Source organism: Cydia strobilella, chromosome 4 (assembly GCF_947568885.1).
Source record: "Cydia strobilella chromosome 4, ilCydStro3.1, whole genome shotgun sequence".
Lineage (NCBI taxonomy): Eukaryota > Metazoa > Arthropoda > Insecta > Lepidoptera > Tortricidae > Cydia > Cydia strobilella.
In genome coordinates, this window is record NC_086044.1 from 6,508,096 (window position 1) to 6,534,862 (window position 26,767).

The following is a 26,767-nucleotide window of genomic DNA, read 5'->3' on the forward strand; positions in this document are numbered from 1 at the left end:
CTGAGTAAACTGGTCGAGTGCCAAAGTTTTATAGAAGTTAGAGGATCGGCACTGAATTTACTTAAGGCCTGCTTAAATGGTAGAATACAAAGGGTCGATGTGGATGGACAGCTATCACCGGGGTCATTGCACGTCTACTCACACGCATCCGGTGTGCACAGCCCTTAATACTTCCAATTTTGATACTTCCGAAAACCACTCAAGTGTCCTTAACTTTAAGGACGATTTTTTCTTTTATCTCTGCGTCTTATTAGGAACTTTCAGAAACCCCCGTCTACCGCTCATGACTTACCCCGCGTTCTTAGCTCCACGGTTGGTTAGGTGCAACGCGCCGTGCGTTACCTCACTTTGAACAGAAACTTCACGATGTACTTTCCGGTGCATTTTTAGTGTATACCTTTTGTAGGCCTCGTTGTTTTTTCAAACCGTACTAGACATAGTTGAAGCATTTTCATCATGCTTTACCTAAATGCGGAGTTACTTAAGCCTAATGAAAAAAAATGAGGAACGGCCACAGACTCGGGATAATGGAGAATGATGAGCTAAATAAACATTTTGGAGTCCATTTACTTTATTGTGTACTTTAAAAGCCAGCATTTCTTAGTTTTATTCTTGTTTTCAATTTAGACACAGAAATAGATTAAAACTTCTCCTAAGTTACATTTGTAGCGCTACGCCGTAGGCGTAAAGTAATGACTATGTATTTAATTTTAATTAAGATCATCATCTTCCTCGCGTTATCCCGCGAGAAAGACAATTTGTATGCAACCATATTTTTTTCCACTTGACTGTACTTTAAAATTGACAATTATGAGAATAAAGATTGTTAAACCTGTAATTACTTATGTAAGTTTCGTTTGTAAAATTGTAATTATGTTAATAAAGTATTGATGTTTCATTACTTTCTGTTTAAATGTTGACTTAATAATATAAAAATAAAGCAGTTGTTGCAGCAGTGCTATAAATTTAAATTACGATTACTCGTAGTTATATTTCAGTTCAGAACATTTTATATGAAGTATATTAAGCATTGAAAATAGGTACTTAACATAATTTAAAAACCTTTTAATTCCCAATATACTTAAGCACCCAAGTTAACCACCATTTAGCTTTCGTCTCTAATTGTAGATTTCTTTTTCAGGTTTCAGATTCGAGGCCTTATCAATGAGAAATAGGAGGTGAGTCAAGACATAGACACTAACTTATGTTTGCAGATACGTTTAATTCTAACTTGTAGCTACAGCTTGCAGCTTGTAGCTTGTGTTTTTCGATTTTCTGTTTTGTATTTCCTCATCACAATGTACTTAAACCTTTAAGAAACCAAAGATAGATATAACTCCGTAATAGATGGATACAGTCTAAGGAAAAAACGTGCCTCGAAAATCAAGAAAATTTAATTCTCGTTCAGAGGGCGCTACTAGCTTTGGCCTACTGTCGTATGGATGGCGGTGATGGTTTCGTTTGTTATTTAACAATTTTAACGCATATCAGTGAAAGAACATGGGTCAAAATCATAAAAATAATTAATGCAAATAAAAAAAATCATTTATCCATATTTAAATACATTTTATCGTATTTTTATAAATCTTCATTTTTAGTTTTAAAGTGTGTCGACAGATGGCAGTGAATTTACTGGGGTTACAAAATTTACTATGACAGTACCGCTCTAGTATAAGTTACTCTATAAAGAAACGGAATGTACATATAGTATTTGATTATACATATGTATTTTTTAACGGGTACAGTACACTATTTAACAATTTAAACTTATTTTTGTCGGGTTCGCATGTACCAATGACGTACTTGTAGATGATCTCAGTAAGCCTCACGCTTCAACCTCACGAGCACGACCACGCTTCCAACATGGCGGCCACGGCTTTTCCTTGTTTGTTTTCGTCACGTGGAAAATGTAACTCGTTTTTGTCGCGTGATGATGAAGGTTCAGCATGTGACGTCACGGATCTCCAGGGCATTGCGAAAGTCTTGACGTCGAATTTCAATTATAATTTTTCCGGTTTCGGAACTGCAGTTTGACGTAGATTTATGTCGCTATGTAGGTAACCAATTTTATTTTTTTCTGATTTTTATATATCAGTAGATATTTTTCAGTCATTTATATTTATATTTGTTCCTTTACATATTTTCGCATAATAATTAATTGCCCTAATGTAATGTTATGCATAAAACTCATTTTGCATAATTCTTATTGTGCTGAACACTTCTGAAAAATTGTAAAATAAACCTAACCTAACGTAACCTATTCTACACAACCTATACAAAACATTTTCGAAAATACTTTCCGTTTCAGCTGGAGAAAAATTGTGCGAAAAGAGTTTTATGCCTAACATTACATTAGGACAATCAATTATTATGCGACGAAATAGGCACCCGATAAAGGAACAAGCGAGACATAGACTGTGAGACTTTTGTGTTGGATGATGTTGGACATTCTGAGAATAATATGTTTTATAAAGATGTGTCCCGCCGAGTTTCTTGCCGGTCCCGTATTGGGATACCCCCCTACAATTTAGGAGGGAATTAAATCTTCTCGGGTCCGAGGTGTAGGGTTAGAGCCGGCCTAGCTTTATCGCCTATATCTTTACTTAAAAATAGTTGCATTGTATAACTAGCCTTATGTAACGATTTTGCATGTACAACCAGCCTTAAAGTTTATAGTTTATTATGGTTCATTATTTTTGTATGTGGGTAGTTTTGCACATTGTAGCTTTTCCTCAGTCACCCGTTGACCACGAACGCTGTTAAAGGGTTCGAAACGTCGGGATGTATTATAAATTCAATATACGCAATATAATCAGTTTTCATAGTTTTATTTCATGAGTACCTATCGCGGTAACCGAAGACAATATTGGGTTTTTTACTGTAACATACATATTTTTTACTGGCACACTACATATTTAAAAATACACTCATTTTTGTCGGGTTCACATGTACCAATGACGTAGATGATCTCAATAAAAAGTTATCACGCTTCAATTTCACGAGCACGATCACGCTTCCAAGATGGTGGGCATGCTTTTCCTTGTTTACTTTCGTCACGTGGGAAATGTAACTCGTTTTCGTCACGTGATGACGACAGTTTTTGTGCATGACCGCAGGTTGAGCACGTCACGGGTTTCAGAGGCACTGGGAAAGTCTTGACGTCAAATTTCGATTATTATTTCTTTTCCGGTCACGAAAGTGTAGCTTGACGTAGATTTACATGTTGCTGTGTAGAAAGTTAGAAACCTACCAATATTTTAATTTTCTGATTTTCATATATCAGTAGATGTATTTCAGCCATTGATAGTTTATATTTGTGAAATAATTTAAATAATTCCCTTTCATTTTACTTTGCTTTTTACTTTTGAAAGAATTTTTAGACTATATGCCGCATAGTTATTTATTTTAGTATAATAGGTATAGAATAAGGTCGTAACATTATTATTTTTGCATGCTGCATGATAGGTCATAAGAATCTATAATTCTGTTTTTTTATTCTGTAGACTAAAATAACATTTCATGTGGTACTAAGAAATATCATGTCTTACACGTAAAACGTCATTTTAGTCTACGGAATAAAAAAACAGACCTTTTCATAGTTATAGGTAATACTTATTATTTCTATGCCTATTTAGGCAGGATGTGCTGATCAAAAATTGTTTTATACTTACATCTTTATCGTACCGCATTCAAGAAATGAATAAATGATTATGATTATGATATTTTTTTAATTTTGTATTACGTAATAACAATCCATTAAGAAACAAAACGTAGGTACGTGTAGTATTTGATGATGTGTTACTGTAAAAAACCCGTTACTAGTGAAAACGCGTTTTCCCTAGTTAAAACTAGTTTTTCTTATCTCCCCAGTGATAACCCGTTTTGACTAGTGAAAACTAACCAGTTTTGCAACCGCCAGTAAAGGGCTTTTATTACACTTTGCTAAATTTAGTGACTAACAAGAGGGACGCCGCTATACGTGAGACGCGATAAAAGATACATCCTATCGTTTCATCCGAGGCCGGTGTCGATTTTAGTCGCAAAAATGTAAAATTGATAGATTTAGTCGGTGAAATTGTACACCTTTTGTTACCCTAATTGATATAACAAGTACTGCTTTCTATTAGCACGTCTTCTTATCCTGCCTTTTATTCGATTTTTTTTTGGAAACAGACTGACTAAATTAGTAATGATTTTTTTTTCTGATGAAACGCGCGTATAGCACTGATTTTGTCGCTCTTATTTGTAAATTTCGTAAAGTTTGAACTGCTAAAAATGGTAAATTTGTATTACAAATATTCTGTACCTACTTGACCTTTATCATTACATTTTTGTTATATGACTCGTGTTCTTTGTTTTGGTTAGAGTTCGAGGAAATGAAAGTTAAACGAATTCAATTTTCTCCAGAAATTACTTCAAAACAAGTGACAATTTCTCTAAAAATCGGCTTAATTTCAACGTAATTTTGATACTTAAACAATCTACAACATTTTCTGAAACTATTCGTATACATCAATTTCTATAATTTATCACCATCATTTTTTGATGAATTTTTAAAAACTGCCCCTTCTCTTCATATATTACCGGTGACGCACGCTCGCGATCGCATTATTAAAAGGCAAGATGAGAAGACGTGCTAATAGTAACCAATACTTGTTATTTAGATATTACGTAACAAAACGTGTATAATTTCAACGACTAAATCTATCAATTTTACATTCTTGCTCCAAAATCGACACCGGCCTCTTACGGCCTCGATGAAAACTAGTTTTACTAGTTTAGTTTTCGACGACGAGCGAAGTGAGGAGGAGCGTGTTAGGTTAACCGTGACCAAAAGAGAGTGTGCCGTGGTAGTGGGCGGCAAGCGTCAGAACAGATTTGCTATATTTTATAATGTTAATTTAAAATTTAAACTAGTTTTCTTTAAATTAAATAGTTTTCTTTAAGCAAATTAGTTCTGAGAAATAATTTAACTCGAGGCTTACGGAAACGGAAAACTAGTTTTAAATAGTGAAAACGTGTTTTCACCGAGGCGTTACCGAAAACTAGTATAAACTAGGGATAACGCATTTTCATTTAAAACGGGTTTATACGGTTGTGTTTGTTCCCAACAAACAATGAGGCGACACTTAGCACTTTATTTGTAACTAAAAGACATACCTAAAGCGACGCTATACCAGGTGTTCACGAGGAAACCGAAAGATTTTAAGTCAAATTCTTATTACATCTTTACAAATCATCTTTTTTTTTGTTTTTTTAAATGTATTTGTACATAAAAAGTAAATGTTATTGGTAAACTTGTCATTTAAAATGGAATTTTAATTTTTTTTTTTCGTAAAACCTAGTTTTTGCAGTGTTACGACTTGTCACTTTTTGACATCTATCAATAAGGATACTTAGGGCCAGTTGCACCAACCACAATTATCAGACTGATTAACGTCAAGCAGCAAGCAGAGAACTATGAAACTTTCCATACAATAAAATTTAGCGAACGGTAAAACGGTGACAGACGGTTTGGTGCAACCGACCCTTAGACTACGTCCCATAGTGGCAACATCGCCATCAAAAATGCGTTTTGCACTATGTAACAATAAAAACTTGTTTTTATTAAAAATTGGTATTAACTCTGAAACTAGGAGAATTACAGAAAAGTTTATAGGACTTTTAGTGTTTAAATATGATCAGGAATATGCTGTCAAAATTATTCGGTTTCCTCATGTTACATCGTGTAACGGTTTTATAGGTCACAGTTGTAAAAAAGGGTTTACAATAGTTAATTGCTTCACTGTCACAATATTAAACAATATAAACTCATGTTTGTTGGGTTCGCATGTACCAATTACGTAGATGATCTCAGTTAGTCTTACTACGCTTCAACCTCACGAGCACGACCACGCTTTCAAGATGGCGGCCCCATGGTTATGGGAAAAGTCATCTTTTCCTTGTTTACTTTCGTCACGTGGAAATATAAACTCGTGTTCGTCGCGTGACGACGAAAGTTTTTGTGCATGACGGCAGGTTCAGCAACATGACGTCATGGGCTTCCAAGGCATTGGGAAAGTCTTGACGTCAAATTTCAAAGATTATTTCTTTTCCGGTTTCGAAACTGCGGCAGCATGACGTAGATTTACATGTCACTGTTAGGCACCTCATTTTTTTTAATTTGTCTGAATTGCATACATCACTAGATATTTTTCAGTCTACTTCCCTTTCCGTATGTTCGTTGCGTATTTCCTATTTTTGTTCAATTTTACTAATTTTTTACAAAATATATAATTTTACCTTTTAATAAAATATTAGTACATTATCATATCCATCATAGGTATAACAAAGCTTATGTTCTATTCACATCCGAAAAGAAATAATGTCCTCTTCATTACCAATCGACCCGCGTCAACCCTTTAATAAAAAAACAGTTTACTACTTTCTTATCGAGTCAACTTACAATCATTGAACCATCGCGTCTCCATTCACATTATTCACAAGGCTGACATCTCACCTGTCAGTAACCTCTGGCTTTTCAACGATAATCATCGAAAACCCATTCACAAATCATCAATTGTTCGGCCAAAACCGCCCCCGATCTCTAAAGGGTTGATAAACATATCAAAGGGTTTTTTTCGCGGTTAGTTTAGACACCTGTTTTTTAAATATCGAACAATGAGAGTCGCTCTATTGTGGATGGAATCGAGCACAAATATCGATAATCGACTGTCGTATCGATTGAAAGGTAGGTCGACGCTGAGCCCTCCCGCGCTGAATGTCACAATGGCGAAGATGACAAGTGTATTGCCGTCGAGTGATTTCAAAGCTATGGGATCACAATAAAGGCTTATGTGGTTTTGAATTAACTTGTGGAGGAGTTTGTTTGTACTGGTTTATTTCAAAATAAGAATAATGTCATTCAAGCTAAAAAAAAATACATTTAGCTAAATTATATTAATTACGTCTGTAGTTTAAACGCGCCAGGAAACATTTTACTTTTATATTTTATTTATTTAACAAAGAGCAATGTTCCTAAGATTTTTACAAATACATATCTACAATTACTATTCTGCATCATTATCTCTTGTTCTCCATGATAATTATCTTTGAAACAAGAAATGAAGTCCACTTTCATTGTTACAATAATTCTTTAAATCAATTGAAATTGATTTCTATTGCCGTGGTTTTATTTTGAGAGTTCCAAATTTAAATAAATTCTCTGGTTTATAGCCGTTAGGTAAATATAATTATACCTAAATCTAGCTGTATTGTTACGGAAATAGTCATCTTATTTTTGCTAAAGAACTGGCCCACTTTTTAGGTTTCCTTTCATTCCGTAAGATTTTAAGTTGAAAAACTTTCCAAATTTTCTCGTACTCTGTATTTATTTCAAAAGAAACATTGCTACATAAGAGCCTGTTTTTTAACTTTCTAACAGTTAACTTTATGCATAACTGAAGAATTTCACTTTTTCGGTAATAAGTAATTGCAAAATGTGTATTATGGTTTTTACATCCATATAATCCGGTGTATTTCGTCATAGAATGAATTACATGATTTGCTAGAAATAAGTAATCTTCAATCAACTTTGCCCAAATAAAGAAACCCAATTAAAAGTTTAAAATGTTAAGCCAGTCACGTAAAGCGACTTCGTAATTTAAGAGATATTTAGGATTAAGTAATCGTTATTTTCGTGGCATTGATGAAGTTATTTCTAATATTTTATTTTTAATGTGCTGTGCGGGTTTGTGTATTATTGGCTTATTACAACTTTAAAAAAACCTGTAACTGTAGGGTTCCGTAGTTACTCTTCCGTCACTATAGGCTAAACGAGCTATTAGTCTATAATAACTAAACTTCTATAAGTTTGTTAACAAAGGGATGAAATGATGTTTGGTGCCTTCGAGTTAAACAATCTACTTTTCATACTAAATATAATTAATAACAGGTCACTCACGTATTTTAAGTAAAAACGCTCGACATGTTTCACTCCGTACCGAGGATTGTCAGCCTCCTCGGTACGGAGTGAACATTCGAGCGTTTTTCGACTTAAAATACGTGAGTGACCCGTTATTAATATATTTAATATGTCTGTGTCTCACGGAAGTTTTGTTATTAAAATCTACGTTTCATATCGAACACGAGAAAACCAAAAAGACAAGGCAAATTTGCATAGTCAGTAATTAAAATAAAAGTAATAGACGTAAAGCCATGATTTTTTCCTTAAAACTTATACTTTCAATCGAAGACTTTTCATGTCTGGTCATAATACTTAATCCATAGCGAAAAAATTTTTTAATACAGTTGCTCAAAAAGTGCTACTTTACGTAGCTGTTTAGCGTGCGGAAAGTTGGTTTTCGCGAACTAGTGCTTTTTACTTTTCCAATTTTTTTAAATTTATTCTTGTTCCAATCCATGACTACTTATTGATGAGTGTTAATATTAGTTTCCTTTAAACGTCGTAATCAACATAAAAACCTACTGTTAATGTATTACTTAATTTCATATTTTATTACTTAAGCTCTTCATCATTATAACACGTCTATATTTTTTATATTGAATATTGAAAAACCGTTCCTAATAAGTTGTCTGAATGAAACGGAACGCCTGTCAAAGAAGAGGCGTTTATTCTTTCTGCTTTAAGTTTTCAAAGGCAACATTCGATATTGTTAGGGTTTCCGTACCCAAAGGGTAAAAACGGGACCCTATTACTAAGACTCCGCTGTCCGTCTGTCCGTCTGTCCGTCTGTCACCAGGCTGTATTTCATGAACCGTGATTGCTAGACAGTTGAAATTTTCACAGATGATGTATTGCTGTTGCCGCTATAACAACAAATACTAAAAAGTACGGAACCCTCGGTGAGCGAGTCCGACTCGCACTTGGCCGGTTTTTTTTTATAAATGTACGATACACAAATAATCGTAATTAACGATATTTGGGTAGTACAATGTTTTATATTTACAATTGTTTCTGTCTTATAGAACATGCATTAAAAAAAAAACTTTCATTGAAGTGGGTTTAATAATAATAACACCCAGCTAAAAAACACCTCTTCATAATGTCAATGTCAATGATGTCACAGAATTAACACTATATAAGTTTCGAGATACAAAAACACAAGGATTTGTAGGAAAGGCCTCACAGTGGGAGATACCTCATACAATGGCGTGGAGAGGTTCAAGTATCTTGGATGCATCGTCACAGATACCAACCAGAGAGAGGGCGAGATACAAGTCCGAATCCAGAATGCTCTACGCTGTGCTGCTGCCCTGCACAAAGTGTTAGTGTCCAAGCTAATGACCAGGAACACGAAGCTTCGAATATACAAAACGGTCATAAGGCCAATTCTTATGTACGGATGCGAAGCCTGGACACGAACACAAAAAGAGGAGCGCGCGCTGCTGGTAGCCGAGCGGAAGATCTACCGCAAGATATTGGGACCCACGCGTCGAGAGGATGGAACCTGGAGACTCCGCAAGAACCAGGAGATTGAAGATCTGGTGTCCGAGCCGAACATCATCGGAGAAACGAAAGCCGCCAGGCTCCGATAGCTCGGGCACGTAGTCCGGATGGGGGAAGATCGCGCAGTCTGGAGGGCGTACTCTGGAGTACCAAGTGGCCGAAGACCGTCTGGACGCCCTAGGTACCGCTGGAGAGACGAAGTGCAGAAAGATCTCAGCGAACTCGGCGCCGTCGACTGGACAGAAACGGCTTTGGACAGAGTAGCATGGCGGTCTTTGGTGTCGGAGGCCAAGATCCACTTCGGGTCGTCGCGCCACAGCAGTAAGTAAGTTTTGAATTCCTTACTTGTTGTTTTTCTTATTTTTTCGTAACTGTATTAAAAAACGTCGTTCGATACACGTGCGGAAATGTCATTCTTCACTCGTCCCGATATCTCGGTACTCGTGAAGTAATGACATACTTTCCGCACTAGCATCGAAATGTACTAAAATTGCAATATTTATGTAAAAAAACACATGTTTTAGGAAACTGGAGTAATTGTAAATAATTTGTTAGTATGTACAGTCGAAGGCAAAAATATCGATCCAGACAAATGGCTCAAAAATATGTGAACACGACTTTGTCTAACGTGTAAGAGCGTACACATAATTTTGAAACTTTGGGAATGTATATATATTTATGCCCTTGACTGTACATATTTTAATGCTTAATAGTATTTTAATAGTACATAGGTAATAAAACTATGAAAACGGATTATATCGCGTATATTGAATTTATAATACATCCCGACGTTTCGAACTCTTTACAGCGTTCGTGGTCAACGGTGGTCAGTCACCCGTTGACCACGAACGCTGTAAAAAGTTCGAAACGTCGGGATGTATTATAAATTCAATATACGCGATATAATCCGTTTTCATAGTTTTATTTCATGAGTAACTATCGCGGTAACCGAAGACAATATTAAGTACATAGGTACCTATTTCAATTTTCTGTGCTTGACATGAGCGGGCGTAGGGCGGGCCCGTTACTACAATATAAATACAATTCTAATTAATATTTTTGAATTTAGAACGTGCTCCCTGCCGCGTTGCGGTAGGTAGCTGTTAGCACCGCAGCACGTGGCCGCCTGCGCGTGACGGCTGTGACAGAGTGCCGATTAGCCCACTGCCTGTCTGCCTGCCTAATGCGCACTTATAGACATGTCCTTAATACGGGGATGCAAAGGAGATATTTGATTGAAAAGTCTATTAGGTAAATTGGTTAATATGTGCAGCAGGGTATCATACTGCATATTATATATTATGTACAATCGGGGACATTCCCGGTGAACCACCTTAAGGGCCAAAATCGTTTAAACGTCTTGCAGACGGTCAGGCGATATCATAAAAGTGATGACGAGACATAGAAATTTTTCTAACATGAACGAGGCAACGCTAGTGACTTCCTTCCGAGATTTAGTTCATCGATATCGTATAACTGTCATAATAAACAAATGTGACATGTTTGGAAATAAATGTACAAGAATAACCAAACTATAATTTATTAATACTTTACCTACATACCTATAGTTTATAATAAAAAAAAAACTCCATGAGACACATAAACCAAGATTGGTTTTCTTATATGATTGATAAACTTATGTTCTCAGGTATTACAAAATATATGTAAATTATATTTATCTACGAGTAAATATCTAACTTCATTCCATCTGTCTGACAATTAGTAATTGAAACTTTTTTTTTTCAGTTAGCTTCTTAAATATATAGAGGCTTATTCGAACGTACAATTTGACATCTGAAAGATATAATTTTGTTATACTTCGCCCGAGCGTCAAACAAATACAAACACAACACAACATACAAGTGTAACATACCATGTATGATATAATAACTTATAAGCGCCTTGGTTATAGACTGTTAGCTTATTTGTAAATAAATAAAATGAAATGAATATGAGCAAACCGCACGCGCGAATGGCAACTAAATAACATTATTTAAATATCGAAATATACGTTCGTACTACCTATTGGCCTTCAGGTAATATTCACCTTGCATGTAATTGAAATGCATACAATTGTTTTTTCGGTACCACTTAATGTGACAATTCTTTTTGATAATATAATTAATGTCATTACCGGGTCTAACGCCATTAAATAACATTTATATAAACTAATGTCGGGTAATTTAGTGTTGTTTACCAAAATCTCAATTGACATTTTGCTGGGACGTCAGTCTTCCGTGACCACAGCTAGTGCAACCTAGCTGAAACGTCGGAAAAAAGGTAAAATAATGAAATTTAATCGCGTTAGATCCGGTAATGACTTTACATATGTGTACAAAACGCGAGAGTTTCAAGTATTATAATTCTTTTTGATTTGGAGCGAATGGTTTATATAAGTTTGTCTAAGTTTCGTGACGCACTGGTTATTATTGTAATGTCATGTAAACATTTTTAGCAATAAAAAAAGTAAAAAAATAAAATAAGATCTCAAAATCTTTGATTACCGCAAAGGTTTCACAATTTCCATTCCATATAAAAGCGACTCTAAATTTTGTTTATAAACAAATAAGTGCGTTGTAAAATCGTCCCTATTACGATGTAATACGCTACAGTGGTAGTAAACAGCTAGCTGAATTGAATGCTGCCGGTGACAGGCGCGATAAAGTGGTGATTAGCCTGTCGCTGCCTCCCGCTCACTTCGCACGGCTTTATGTTTTGGCTACTAGTAAACAATCAGAAAGACTTCAACAGATTTGACAGGACGCGCTCCTAAATGTTGAAATGACTCAAACTTGACACATATTATGTACTTAAACCGCGAGGGAGTAATTGTGGAAAATGTACATTACTTATTAAGAACATACATTTCATAACCGATTGGTTGTTACATACCTCATAGACATTGAAAAATAAAAGTCTACCACATCATTAATTATCTATATCTTTAACAAACTTTGCCGAAACTAGTTAGGTTCGCGCTACTCCGACGAACCAATCTAATTTGATAAAATCAAAATTCCGGACGACCAACTCCGAGAGAAACAATTTGCAAACTCTCAAGCCAACTCGCCGAATAGTTTATCTAGGCGAAGCGGCAAAACATAGTCAACGAGCAAAACAAGCAACTCATGACACCTATCTACCGCGCTACACACAGATCCGTATCCTTAAACTGTGTAGCTGCATCTCTCTCGCGCTAAGAAAATGAAACGGACCAATGAGGGGGTGGGGTGACACGCATTTCCGGGCCTGGCTCCAATCAGCTGCTAGAACAAAGGAGTCGCGATAGCTACTCACTTATAAGTAGCTACAACTGAGGGACTACTATAAGTACACTGTTTCTAAGCTCACACACGGCCACTCGACACACACAGGGGTGATTTTTTACCTGCGGACTCGTTTTTGTGTGCGGGGCTGTGTTTGTGTGGCGACGTCTAGCCATGGCCGTGGCGGGTGATCACTCGCGAAGTTGCGAGTCGCGAGTAATGGCTGGAATATATCGACGCCGCGAGAAGGCTCTCGCGACGCGCTCGTGCATTTGTGAGTACACTAACTGACGTGAATGAGGAAGTCGCCTGAGGACATGCTAAGTTCACTGTACTTGAGACCGACGCACTGTTGTGTGGGTTTACGTGAAGCCTGTACATTCTCTCATATGTATGGCGCCTTAAGTCGTGTCGTGGTTTTCACATGCCAAACGTGGTAAAATTTTCCGATATAACATTTAAAACTTCGCTATCCAGGGTATCTTATTTTACAAAGCTGCTTATAATTTCTATGAAGGAATTTTATACGAACTCTTCGAGTTTTAGTTTTTGATCTCAAACCAATATGATACTGATCTGTCACATCTCACGTCACGTCTGTAAAATCGTCACTTTTGACACTGACAGATCAGTATCAGATCAATATAATATTAGAATGAGGTCGAATAACTAAAACCCGAATTGGTCTGTACATCTTCAAAAATGAAAACAAAACGAAAGAGCTATTATCCTGAACGACATCCTGTTACGGCTTATTTCTCCTCACGACTCAGAAACTCAGAATCCTCACGTCGTTAAAGGTACATTTTTCTTTCGCAGTCTTCATGTGACGTACCTGCTATATCCCAAGGACCCTTCCGCCGCCATTTGTAATGAAAACTGAGTCTTGCACGCCTGTCACAAAGTTGTGAATGTAATAATTTAAGTAAACACGCCCTGTAAGACTACAATTTGACTATCACGAATTTCCTGCGTCTGTACGTGCCGTCCGAAACGTTTGAAGATGGAGGCGCGTAATAAGCTGGAATGGATCGTGTTAGTTGTTTGCAGAGTTTGTTTTAGTGTGAAGAGCGGTTTCGTGGAGAAACAAATCTGCATAAGGCACGGGTGTCGAGTAACTCGTGTTCTTTCCCTCCTCCTTTGTTCGGGCCGGAAGAGTGCGCTAGAATTACATGCTCGAGTCTGATGTGCGCTTATTTTTTACGGCGCTATATTGTTTGGCTCCGTATAGTTATACAGTTCAGCGACTAAAGAAATGACGGGGTGCAGAACACACTCATTACGTTTGTTGGAAATTGAGTATGTTTACTTAATTTAGAGGGAGTCGCTGCGATGTAGGTACATTTAAAATATCGTTTGGGTGCGCAAATTAATTACTTATGTCCATTCTGACATCTAACGTTTTACCATCTAAAACCCGGCCAAGTGCGAATCGGACTCGCATTCCAAGGGTTCCGTACATTACACAATTTTTAACAATGTATTTTTTATGTGAAACGTAGACCCGTAGGGTCAGATCAAAACTAAGTAATTAAGTCCGCCTCACGCTTGACTGCACATTTCTAATAGGTTTTCCTGTCATCTATAGGTAAATAACTATGTATTTTGTGTATTTTTTTCAAAATTTTAGGCTCAGTATTTTCGGAGATAAAGAGGAGGGAAATGGTAATTTTTTGGCTATTTTCCTAAATAACTTCTAAACTATTTATTTTAAAATTACAAAAAATATATATATTTGAGATTCTCATAATGAGCTCTTTCATTTGATGTATAACACGATATAGTTTGAAAATCGTTATTTTTTTATTTTCTAATTTACCCCTCAAAAGTGGCCCCCATGTTTAAAATTAATTTGTTTACGTTACATGTCCGTCTTTGGGTCACAAACTTACATATGTGTACCAAATTTCAACTTAATTGGTCCAGAAGTTTCGGAGAAAATAGGCTGTGATAGACGGACAGAGACAGACGCACGAGTGATCATATAAGGGTTCCGTTTTTCCTTTTGAGGTATGGAACCCTAAAAATAGACACATGTTCTAGAGCTAGCAGCATCCAATGTTTGAATAGGTATACATATTGATAAATTAATGAACCTGCTTTACTGCCTGCAAGCATCGTGTGAGTAGCTAGGTTACCTATGCATCAACCCTATTTTACGAATATAGAAGTTGAAATATCACTGCATGCTAGATTCATCATTATAACTTTCTTTATCGTTTACACCATTTTCCAAGTCATTGTAAATAATTGTACCTATACTTATAATTTTAACCTGTTCTGAAACAGATTCTCACCAACTCAGTTACAGACAAATATATTTACATTCAGATTACAGAATAAATAATTCCCTTCGCTAACGTATTTCCCCGAGTCATTGGCTTGCGCGCGAGCCGCATACTGATCCCGGATTAAATAACTCCGCCAACTATTTTACACAAAACCAGGGGCCATAATTAAAGTCCAAGCGAAAATGGGGAAAATCAAACGCCTTATCTGACCGGGAGAAATAGCGTTTCTTCGCTGAATAGTTCGCTGAGTCGGGTCGGCGGTGAGCGGAATAAATAATTATTGCGCCAATCTAAAGTTGCCGCTTGCTGCTTCTTTGGGAGATAATGAACGTAGTTTCTATTGGTTGTTCGTATCTAGCTTGAACTGGGTTTGCGATTGGATATAAACGTGTTGCTTACTTTATTTTTAAATGTGTAAGTATTATTTAACAATCAATTCATAATAAAGGATGGTCTCACGTTACAAAGAAATCAGCTGTTTGACTTGACAAAAAAATATAGATATAAATCTAGTATTTATTAAATAAATAGTGATATGTAAATAAATCGTACCTTGGTTGGGTTCTTAATTGTATATAAAGTAAAGAAATATTACATACCCATACATGGTATCGGTATATCATAATCAATCGTTAAACACATTTTAATATAAACCGGATGACCTGGTTATCAGTGTTCCCATACACGAAAAGTAAGACAATGCTCATTCACGAAATCCCCGGCCCAACCGTCAAACTCATGGCTCGACTTAAAATCAATAATCATAAGGAAATACAATTCACTTTCACGGTGTCTGAAATAAACCTTTCTTTGCTCTGAAAGGGGAATAATCTCGCTGTAGCAGCGGGAGCTTAATCAAAATCCGTGAATTGCTTTAAATCGGGGAAAACGCAGGAAATATCCTTTGTGTTGGCAATTTCCCGTGCGTGTAGCTAATGCGCTATCGACGCGTAACGACTTCCTTAATTAATTCGCGATGTTGCCTCGCGCCTCGCGTTTTGCGCCTCAGGAGACGGGACCGCACCTTGTCCCGCGCCGTCAGCTCTGCTTACAAGTGTAAGCGATACACTGACTTACATTACCTAAGTTATCCTCGAACGTTCATTAATTCCTAGTAATTACTGTGGCTGTGATAAGGCGAAGGCATATAACGAGTAGGTATACACTTGGGCGTGATGGTCCACTGTGAAGTTAGACCTCAATGTTAGAGATTCGTTTTCATTGTGGTATTGTTTTGTTTGTAAGTATTTGTTTTGTTACGTCACACAAAGTCACACAAAGGAAGCCAAAATCGACTCGCAATATGTTTCACCGCATGTAGAATAAAAGTGGCCTCGAATTCAGGAATCCTCAAATACCATGCCGATAGCCAAGTAATTTATCTATAGAACAATGTGAAAACAAACAGTATTAGTAGAAAACGGTTAGCATATCACTATCCACTTAACTAACTAACTTAACTGCTGCCCAAACACACTGCTGCTGCTGTTAACTGCTATCTAAAAATACTAAAACACACATTTTCTCACCATTGCTCGAAAACCAATATCTAGCTGACGACACGTGCGTATGCGCCGGCGTAGGTTTATAGTTTTTAAGAAGTACATAATGTTCATGTTCTATCTTCAAACGCGTGAAATAGCGCACAGGTGTGTAACACATAGGAACGCAATCTGTCCCCGATTTTCAACACAAGATTATGTTATATAAAATATACGTTAAATCCATCTAACAAAAATTTTGATAATAAGTTTTTGTATGGCAGAAAAAATACATTTTCGGTATTTTTTTTAATTCAATGCAATGTTTTACTGTAAAAGTGAAAAATTCCTGTTATCAATTGAGTTGGTACACTATATGTAAGTATTTAAAATGATTGTATGTGCAATATTTTTTTTTTACAGATATTTTAATGTTGAAGACATTTCTGATTGTGGAAACTATAGCACTATAGGTAGGTACACTTTTACTTCTACTATACATATATCAATTTTAGGCTAGGTGTAGGTAGTTATGTCCTCAGCTATTATTTAAGTCCATTAAAAATTATAAGCTGAATTTCCAAATGTGTTTAATCAAAGTAGGAAAGATAAAAATCCTATAGGCACTCTTTAGAAACCAGCGTAAAAATAACAAATTTTAAGATTTGATACGAAAGTAATAAACTTATGATATAATTACACCTAAACAATATATTCTAGTTTACATATTACATAACTTCCTATTTACCTAGTTGATAACTAAGCCCCGATCGGGAGGGCCCGTTGCTAGGTGGCAGTACGAAGTTATTTTAAGGGGAATATTACGCGCACTGAGGCTTATCTTTACGGCAGGTGTTCCGACCCTCTTGGCTACAAATTTACGAAATATGTCGAGACTTACGCGGATCACGTCGCTGCAGCGTTACATACGTGAATATTAACCTAGGGCGTTGGTTTGCTCGGCAACTTACACAGGGTAACACGATTACCTGAACTATACAAGAGAAACTAGAGTTGAAGTATAACTACACAAATGTGATTTAATTCTGTCGTGAGCCCTGAGGAGTGAGGCTTAGTAAGAGACCCTATGCAAGATGACAATTGTTTATTGACAGATGCCAATTGAAAATTAAAAATGTATCGGGATGATAAATGCGACGAAAAGTACAATCGAGGACATTCGGGGTGAACCGCCTTAAGGGCAAAAATCATTTAAACGTCTTGCAGGCGGTCAGGCGATAACATAAAAGTGATGCCAAAGCATGTCACTTAAAAATGTGGGTGTTGAAAAAAAGGTTAGCTCAGTTACCTGAGTTACTTTACAGTTTATTGCCGTTCATTGTCTTTGTCACGGGCGGCATTTGCAAACTAATGAAAATGAAAAAAATGAAAAATTGTTTATTTTGGTTAAAACATTTCACAATTTACAATTTAGTTATGCTTGGAATCTCCTTGTAAGTATTGTAAATACTTGTGGCAGAAGACCCCGCTACTACTATTAAGGGTTTATAAATAGTAACCGAACATATCATTTGAAGTAATATTTAGGTGAAGATATTATATAATTAGTATGAACTTTAGCTAAAGTAAAGTTTAACATATAATTTATTACAATTAAGTAAAATTAAAATTATTATTTAAAATTAAATTTAAAAACAAAATTATGATATAATGTTGAGAAATTAGTGCACTCAAAACAATTGAATTTACAAAATTGAGATAAAACCTGTGTGTGTGTGTGTGTGTGTGTGTGTGTGTGTGTGTGTGTGTGTGTGTGTGTGTGTGTGTGTGTGTGTGTGAGTGAATGTGTGTGCATATGTGTGAATGTGTTTATATAATAACCGTAGTGATTTAAATATTTTGAAATATGTCTAACGATAGTTTAATTTTGATTGATATGAATATGTTTGAAAAAGTTGTTGTAAATTATAGGCGCACTAGTTCATGACAGTATAGGTGTTTATTCTGTGAAATCTAGGAGAATACTAAACAAAATCAAAATATAAAAAGGAACATAAAACTACAAAAAACAATATAATTCAAAAATATAGAAAAAGTATAAAGAGTAAACATGTAAAAAGGTGCGTCGTCCACATTTCCCCCCTTTTTTGTTAAAGGGGGAGCTTCACCAGCTTCCGCAGGGGCCGCCGCAAAATGCCTCCATTGGTGTGCACGTCCGCAACTCGTATGATGCCATCAGGGCCTGGGAAAACAGCTGTGACGCGTCCACGGAGCCAGGAACCTCGGGAAGTATTGCCGTCCGCTATGAGCACCAAGTCACCAATTGCAATTTGAGGAACTTCACCTCGACCACGTCTGGGTATTAGTGTCGGAAGATATTCTTTCAACCAGCGGCGCCAAAAATGTTCTGACAATCTGACGGCCTTACGCCAGCTGGAACGTGACAGGAGGTCCGTTTCTGACGATGTGGCTGGAATTGGGCGTCCCGAAGAAGTACCCAGCAGGAAATGCATAGGCGTCAGTGATTCTTCACTCTGAGGGTCCACGGAAACATGAGTAAGCGGCCGGGAATTCACCAAGGCCTCCGCCTCAGCCAAAAGTGTACGTAGAACCTCGTCAGTTGGAGCTCGCTCAGTGAGAGTCACCTTGAGTGCAGTTTTCACGCTCTTCACAAGCCTCTCCCAGCAGCCACCCATAAACGGTGCCGCCGGGGGGATGAAACGCCAGTTAATTCTCTGCGCAGCAGCGAACTGGGACGTAGCGTCGTCGTATAAGCGTCGAAGCTCCCGGCTGGCACCCACGAATGCAGTCCCATTATCTGACCACAGCTCTGATGGGGTACCTCTTCGAGCGATGAAGCGGCGGAGGCTCATAATCGCAGAGTCGGTTGACAGATTGTCGACAATTTCTAAATGGACTGCACGTACTACGAGGCAGGTGTAAAGGGCGACGTATCTCTTTTCGCGTCTTCGGCCAATGGAAACTTGTACTGGACCGAAGTAATCCAGCCCTGTGAATGTAAATGGCCGTTTGTGGTGTCCAAGGCGTGCTTCTGGTAAGTCTCCCGTCACGGGTTGAAACTGCTTGGCCCGGCGTATTCGGCAAAATAAACAGTTGTAGGTGATATTGCGGACGGTACTTCTCAGTGACAAAAGGTGATAATCTTGTCGCAGCTCATTCACAACGGTCTCTGTGTTGCCGTGGGTAGCCCTGCGATGATGGTGCTCGACAAGCAGGCGCACAGCTGGATCTCTGCCATCAAGCACAATGGGGTTTTTCATCTCGTCCCGTATTTGCGACGCTGCCCTTATACGGCCAGATAAACGCATAAGTCCGTCGTCTCCGATAGTCACCGATAGCTTTGATAAACGGCTGGTGCGTGGCAGAAGCTGGGCGGGATGGCTATCTAGACTGGCCATCTCGTCAGGAAATGTGTTCAACTGGGACTGGCGCAGAATGTGAAGTTCAGCTAGACGTAGATCTGCGGCGGTCAGGCCCGCGGCAGATTCGCGCACAGAGCGCGGGGCGGCGAACTGTTGCCATTGGTTGAACGGCTGAAACACAAAACTACACAAGCCCCCCTCCAAGCGGACTAAATTGTCTACACATAGACCCTTTCTAGTTAGGCAATGGGTTCTAAGTAATGACAAATACTTATGAGCTAATGCTGTTGCGCGTACCAGCCTCACCCAAGAACTGAACCGCTTAGGATCGGCTGAGACTGGATCGTGCTTTTCAACATCACTAATGAGATGAACCAAATCGGGACGCGCTGCACGTTTGCTCTCTTCTTCCATGCCTGGATATTCTGGTGAACTGGGCTCGCTGGGCCACTCCGAAGAGAGCAAAAATTCAGGACCCGAAATCCAACGCGATTTTGATGATAACGTCACTCGCTTGATGCGGGTAGCATCATCCGCAACGTTGATTTGACTTGGCACCCATCGCCATTCTTTTACGTCGGTTATTTCCATAATCTCGGCTACTCTGTGAGAAACGAATGGCTTAAATAAGCGCGCCTCGCTTCGAAGCCACCCTAAAACCGTCATAGAATCGCACCAGAATATGCGATTGACAGGCTTGAATCTGTGTGCTTCGCAAATCGTAGAAGCGAGACGGGCTGCGATCAACGCTCCTTGGAGCTCTAAGCGATTTATGGAAATTTGTTTTAAAGGAGCTACTCGAACTTTGCTACATATAAGCGCCAGCTTCACTTCACCATTTTCTAAGACGAACCGCCAATATGCAACCGCAGCGAACGCCGACTCGCTCGCGTCACAAAACAAATGAAGCTCGCACTTATCGATTCGATATTCGCCAAGGCAGTAGCAGCGTGGGATCTGTAGACCAGAAATTGCATATAAATCCTCAAACCAGAGTCTCCATGCTGCACTGTCACTTTGCGACAACTCCTCGTCCCAATCGATACCCTTACGCCACGCATTTTGGAACATGATGCGACCCGTAATCACTACTGGCGCCAGGATACCGAGTGGGTCGAAAACCCGCATGACATGAGCCAACACTTCACGCTTAGTGAGTTTATTTGGCAACAAACGTTCTCCCTTTATTCCGATGTTAAAACCAATCTTATCTGAAACGGGTTGCCAAATAAGTCCCAGTGTTCGCACAGGAGCAGTGAGTCGACCAAGATCAACGTCTACGTCATTGCTAGCTACAGGGACTTCAGCCAAGCTCTCTTTGGGTAGTAGACGCAGCGCAGAGGGATTGTTTGAAGTCCAAGCACGCATCTCGAAGCCAGCATGTTTATGGATGTTGGTGATCTCGGCAGCAAGTTTTGCGGCCTCGTCAACAGAATTTAGGCTCACTATACAGTCATCCATATAGTGATCAACCATGATGGCTCGAACCGCGTCTGGAAAACGCTCCTGCCATTCCACTGCGTTTTTGTTCTTTATATAAATGGCAGTGAAAGGGCTGGAAGCGGCACCGAAAATCATAGATGACATACGGTATGTCATGATAGGGTCTTTGGGCGAGTCGCGCCACAAAAACCTCTGAGCGTCGCGATCCTCTGCTCGGATCTTGACTTGGGGAAACATCTCGCGAACATCACCAGTCAGGGCAATTTTTCCCTCTCTAAACCGCAATAAGATTCCGAGCAGGGGCTGCAACAAATCAGGGCCGGTTAATAGAAGTGAATTTAGCGATACACCGTGACTTTTAGCAGCAGCATCGTGTACGACTCTTAATTTGTTAGGTTTGTTTGGATTGGTTACTCCGAAATGCGGCAAGACCCAAACTGGCGACTTGGCGCTAGGCTCTTCCGTGCACAGTTCAGCATAACCTTTCCGTAACATGTCGTGTATGTTTGCACGGTAACGATCTGCATACTGAAAATCACGGGCCATCTTATTCTCGAGACTATTTTTAGCCTAGATAAGGCAAGCTTGCGACTATCAGGCACAGATAAATTGTCTGACTTCCAAAGTAAACCGACTTCAAAATGCCCGTTAGGCAGGCGACACGCCGTACGGTCAAGAATTTGGACAGCGCGATCATCATCATCGCTGCGCGCTTCGCGTTTCGAAATGCCGATTGAGTCTAAACTATATTGCTCGCGAATCAACTGTTCTAAAACTGCGCGATCGCCGACATCCGCGACCGCGGGCTCGCTCACTATAGCGTGGTTGACGGTCTCGGCGGATGCGGCTTTACTGCAACCAAAGGCGAACAGGACCCAACCTAACGCGGTATTAATCGCGACCGGTTCTGCTCTACTACCCTCGCGTATAGCCCTAGGAATTGTGAGGTGCCAATTATCGAGACCGACTATAATCGACGGCTGTATGTTGCCGTAACAAAACTCATCTGCGATGTCTGAAAGGTGAGAAAATTTAAGTACGCTCGACCTATCGGGAGTTTGAGTAGCGAGACCTAAACCTTTCATCGCCCGCGCTTTGCTGATATAGTGCGTATCTTTGCCACGGCGACCTTTGATATGGAAATCAACATAATGCACAGACGTATCTTTTCCCAACCCGCCGACACAGTCAAGCCTCATGCGCCTCTGGGGTCCACAGGCACCTATTTGCGCGGCGATATCCTGCTCAATGAACGAACCCGTTGCCCCGTCGTCTAACATCGCGTAGGTATTGACGGAACCTAACGGACCGGACACGGTTACCGCCACGATCTTCAATAACGGACGAGGAGGCAACGGAGGCGACGTCTGAGCCGAATATCCCGCGGCAACCGATGTCGATGTGTGGGTCAGAATCTCCTTTGATTCAACATCGTATGAAGCAGAGTCGCTCATGAGAGTAGGTGCTGCGGCGTGGGCAGTCGGGGCTCGCGGTGCAGTGCCAGAAGTTCCCGCTACCGGCTCATCGTCATCCACCTCAACGTGCGCTGCTGCGGAACGCTCGTAATTCGGGTTGTGCAGTAATACGTGGTGACGGAACGTACATCCGTCAACGTCACAAACTTTCTTCGCCTTACAAAAATTAAACCTATGCCAACCTACTTTGAGGCATCGATGACAGACTCTTTTATTTTTAATCAAATTCCATCTGTCATTGATTGACATTGACTTAAATTTGTCACATTGAATTAAATCATGCGGTTTTTCACATACGACGCATGATTTAATTTTAGGTGCAGTCACCGATGAATTCAATTTAGCGTTATTTCGCGATGTTGAAGTTGAATTCACAGAATGATTTTCAGCGGCAACGTGCACATTATCCCTGGCCCGCCTACTATCTACCGCTTGTGACGCAGTAGTCGGCTCAGGGATTATGCCGAAGCGAGACTGCAGGTCGACTTCGTTAGCGAGGAAATCAGCTAGATTTTCTAGCTTTGACAGACCGGCAGCCTCATAACGAACGGCATAGTCTAGCCATTTAGCTCGCAACAGTGGAGATATTTTAGTAATTAAGGCCTGAAATAGTTCAGGCGAAGCCAGATATTCCGTATGACCCAATAAACGTATTATTTCGACACAGTTGCGAACTCGACTGGCAAACACAGCTAAATCCTTACCTTCAGCGCTCACGCGCGGCAATGCGCGCACCGCAGCTACTTCGTGTGCCACCACGATCTCGGGGCGGCCGAAGCGTGCGTCGAGCGCGTTTAGCACGACGCCGGAGTCGCGCGCAGACACTAGCAGCGCGGCGACTGCCTCGCGCGCCGCGCCCGTCAGCGCAGTGTTCAGCCTTGACAAGTTATTCGCAGCTGTATAGGAACCTTGCGTGTTTTCGAAGGCTTTTTTCAAGCCAAGCCAATCTAGATGCGACTTGCCATCGAAACGGGGTAAAGGAACACGATTAATTGCGTGGCCAATGCCTTTATTTACACTTTCTACTAAAACACCCAGACTTTTAATCAGCTGTGGAACTTCTCCACTCTCGGGACGCTCGAGAGGGGCCGCAGTCATCGCAGCACCATAGTCACGGCGTCCGAAGGGAGCCACCGTTATCGCGGCACCACAGTCGCGGCGCACAGTCGCTGTCCGCGCAGGGGATGCGACAAGCGCACGAGGGGCTTCAGTTTCCAGATCCCTGAAAATATTATTATTAATTAATGTATTTTCATGATTAAAGGCAGCTTCAGACTTACAGAACCATTGGTCTATGTTAACATGGCTGCTTCTAGAGCTATGACGACTCGCGTCTGCCTCGATGGCGGCGATTTCCGCTTTTAGCTCTAGGTCGGCGGTCACTCGTTCCAGATCGGCCAGCCGGCGAGCATCTAGCTCGGCAGCTTGACGTTCAGCAGCTTGACGTTCAGCGGCCTCACGCTCGAGCTCACGGCGGTGGCGTATTTGTTGTGCTTCTAGCTCGACGAGGCGACGCGCGTGCTGCGCCTCAGCCGCTAACCTTCTGGCCACCACCGTGGACGAAGAACGAGACGAAGTACTTACGGGACGGGATTGTGAAGGCGCCGGTGGTGCGGTTGTCGAGTCGACAAGAGGGGTTGAGGGCACGGTCGACGGCCCAGCCTCACTCTCCGCAACGGTCTTACCTTCGTTACCATCCTTACCAATAGCTTTCACCGAACGTGTGACAACCATTTTTAGATACCAATATAATACAGCTTCTCTACCACTTGACTCACTATACTATCACTTTTAAATCCACGATGGACCACAATGTAAATTATAGGCGCACTAGTTCATGACAGTATAGGTGTTTATTCTGTGAAATCTAGGAGAATACTAAACAAAATCAAAATATAAAAAGGAACATAAAACTACAAAAAACAATATAATTCAAAAATATAGAAAAAGTATAAAGAGTAAACATGTAAAAAGGTGCGTCGTCCACAGTTGTTTTTTTATTTTTATTTTATTATTGTTGCAATATTTAATATACGTGATATATTAGGTTTTCAGTTTCCTTGTAACTTAGGTTAATTAACCATTCTAAAAGTGTTTTCTTAAAATTATACGATTGCAGTGAATAAATCGAGATAATATTATTTATATTATTATACAAGTAGGCAGAATGGTAAACAAATTGCCTTTTGGCGAAAAGAGACTTTGTGTTAGAGAGGACAACTACTTTATCTTTTCTTCTTTGTGTTGACGTAGGTGGTTTATAGGTTAGAGTCCTATGTAACTTTAAGGTCGTGTTCAAAATATATAATTTTCTTACGCTAAGCAGTTTACACTCGTTGTATAGTTCATCTATTGGGTATCTATATGATTTAGAGAACATAACTTTAAGTAAACATCTTTGTCCCCTTTCGGTATCAATAAACTTAGATTTATTTGCTCCACCCCAAACTGGAATACAGTATGTCATGACGGATTGAGCTAACGTAATATATAGTTGTTTTAATAGATTTTTAGTTGTAATGTGCTTTAATATTTTAAAAATCCATATTAACTTTCTGATTCTATTATTAATGTACTCAATATGATTGTGCCATGATAGTCGCTGGTCGACAATTATCCCAAGGTATTTTGTGAAAGCAACCTTAGCAATTTTCTTACAATTGCAGTTTGATAAATCTATTTGACGACAATCATGTATTCTTAAACTTAAAGTAGGAGGTGGTTGTGTACTTTTGTATTTTGTGAAGCAAATATAGTTTGTCTTGGCCACATTAAGTGTGAGAAGGTTTAAATTTAGCCACGAAGAGATTTCTTGGAGTCCTTTCTCCGCCTGACTAAACACAGCTTCCCATGTACTGTCACTAAAAATAACAACAGTATCGTCCGCGTAGGAAAAAATCGCGCCCCCATCTAGGATTAGATCAGTAAGGTCATTTATATAGGCCAAGAAGAGAGTCGGACCAAGGACACTACCCTGTGGGACACCAAAAGTTATCTCTTGCTCCTCACTAATATGGTTTCCAATTTTAACCACCTGACTACGACTTCTTAAATAATCTTTCAAAAGAGCTAGCGGTTTCCCACGTATACCCATATGCTCAAGCTTTTCAATAATGCATGCTAATTGGTTATCTTTATGGGGAGGCGAAGCTTAGCCTAAACAACAACAACTAAACTATCCTTACTACCTTTTGTTGGTCTCATTACCTGCTTTTACTCTTTTCATTATTAATATAAAGAATTCTAATACCTAATTGGTTATCTCTATGGGATGCGGAGTTTAGCTCGCTCGTAAGGATCGAGGTAATTTTTTTCTGAACTGCTTCACCGCGAATGTTCCCGATAGTACCTAAGTATTACATTATCATACAATATTTAGAATTGATTGTCGTTTTCTATAAACTTGGCTAGGCCTGCAAATGTTTTTTACAGTAATAAAAAAGAGCTTTAAAGGGAAGTTTAATTAAAATGAAACTCGTATAGGTGAAACTCGAAACCTTGGTGCTATAATTATTTCCACCTTTAAATTTTCGTAACTTTGATAGAGTTAAGAGTTAGGCAACTAGAAATAAAGTGCAATATCGATACGGTAAGTTGCTGGAAGTTGAGACTTGGAAGTGAGCGAGCGCTTGCCGAGCCAACTTCGCTGAAGCATAACTCGGAAGCTTGGAACTTCGTTAGGTGACCCTGACTGCTGGAAACAATCGCACCTATATTTAGAAGGCAACAATGCCATCTATCTTTCTATTTTATTTTGAAAATTTGCAACTTTTGACCTAACAAAATCAATCAGACAAGACAAAAATCTGTAGATAACAATATCGCTTAAAGTTTTCTCTGGAAAGCATCAAGGCTAACTCTGGTTAAAGAACACAAGGTACGAACTAATTACCTATACCTATATATAGGTAGTTGGTGAATAGTATAGTATATATTACCTTCAACTTTCAAGTACCATATTCACCTGGCACGAGTGTTTTTTTTTTGTATAAGTAATGCCTAATAATCCCGATTTGCGT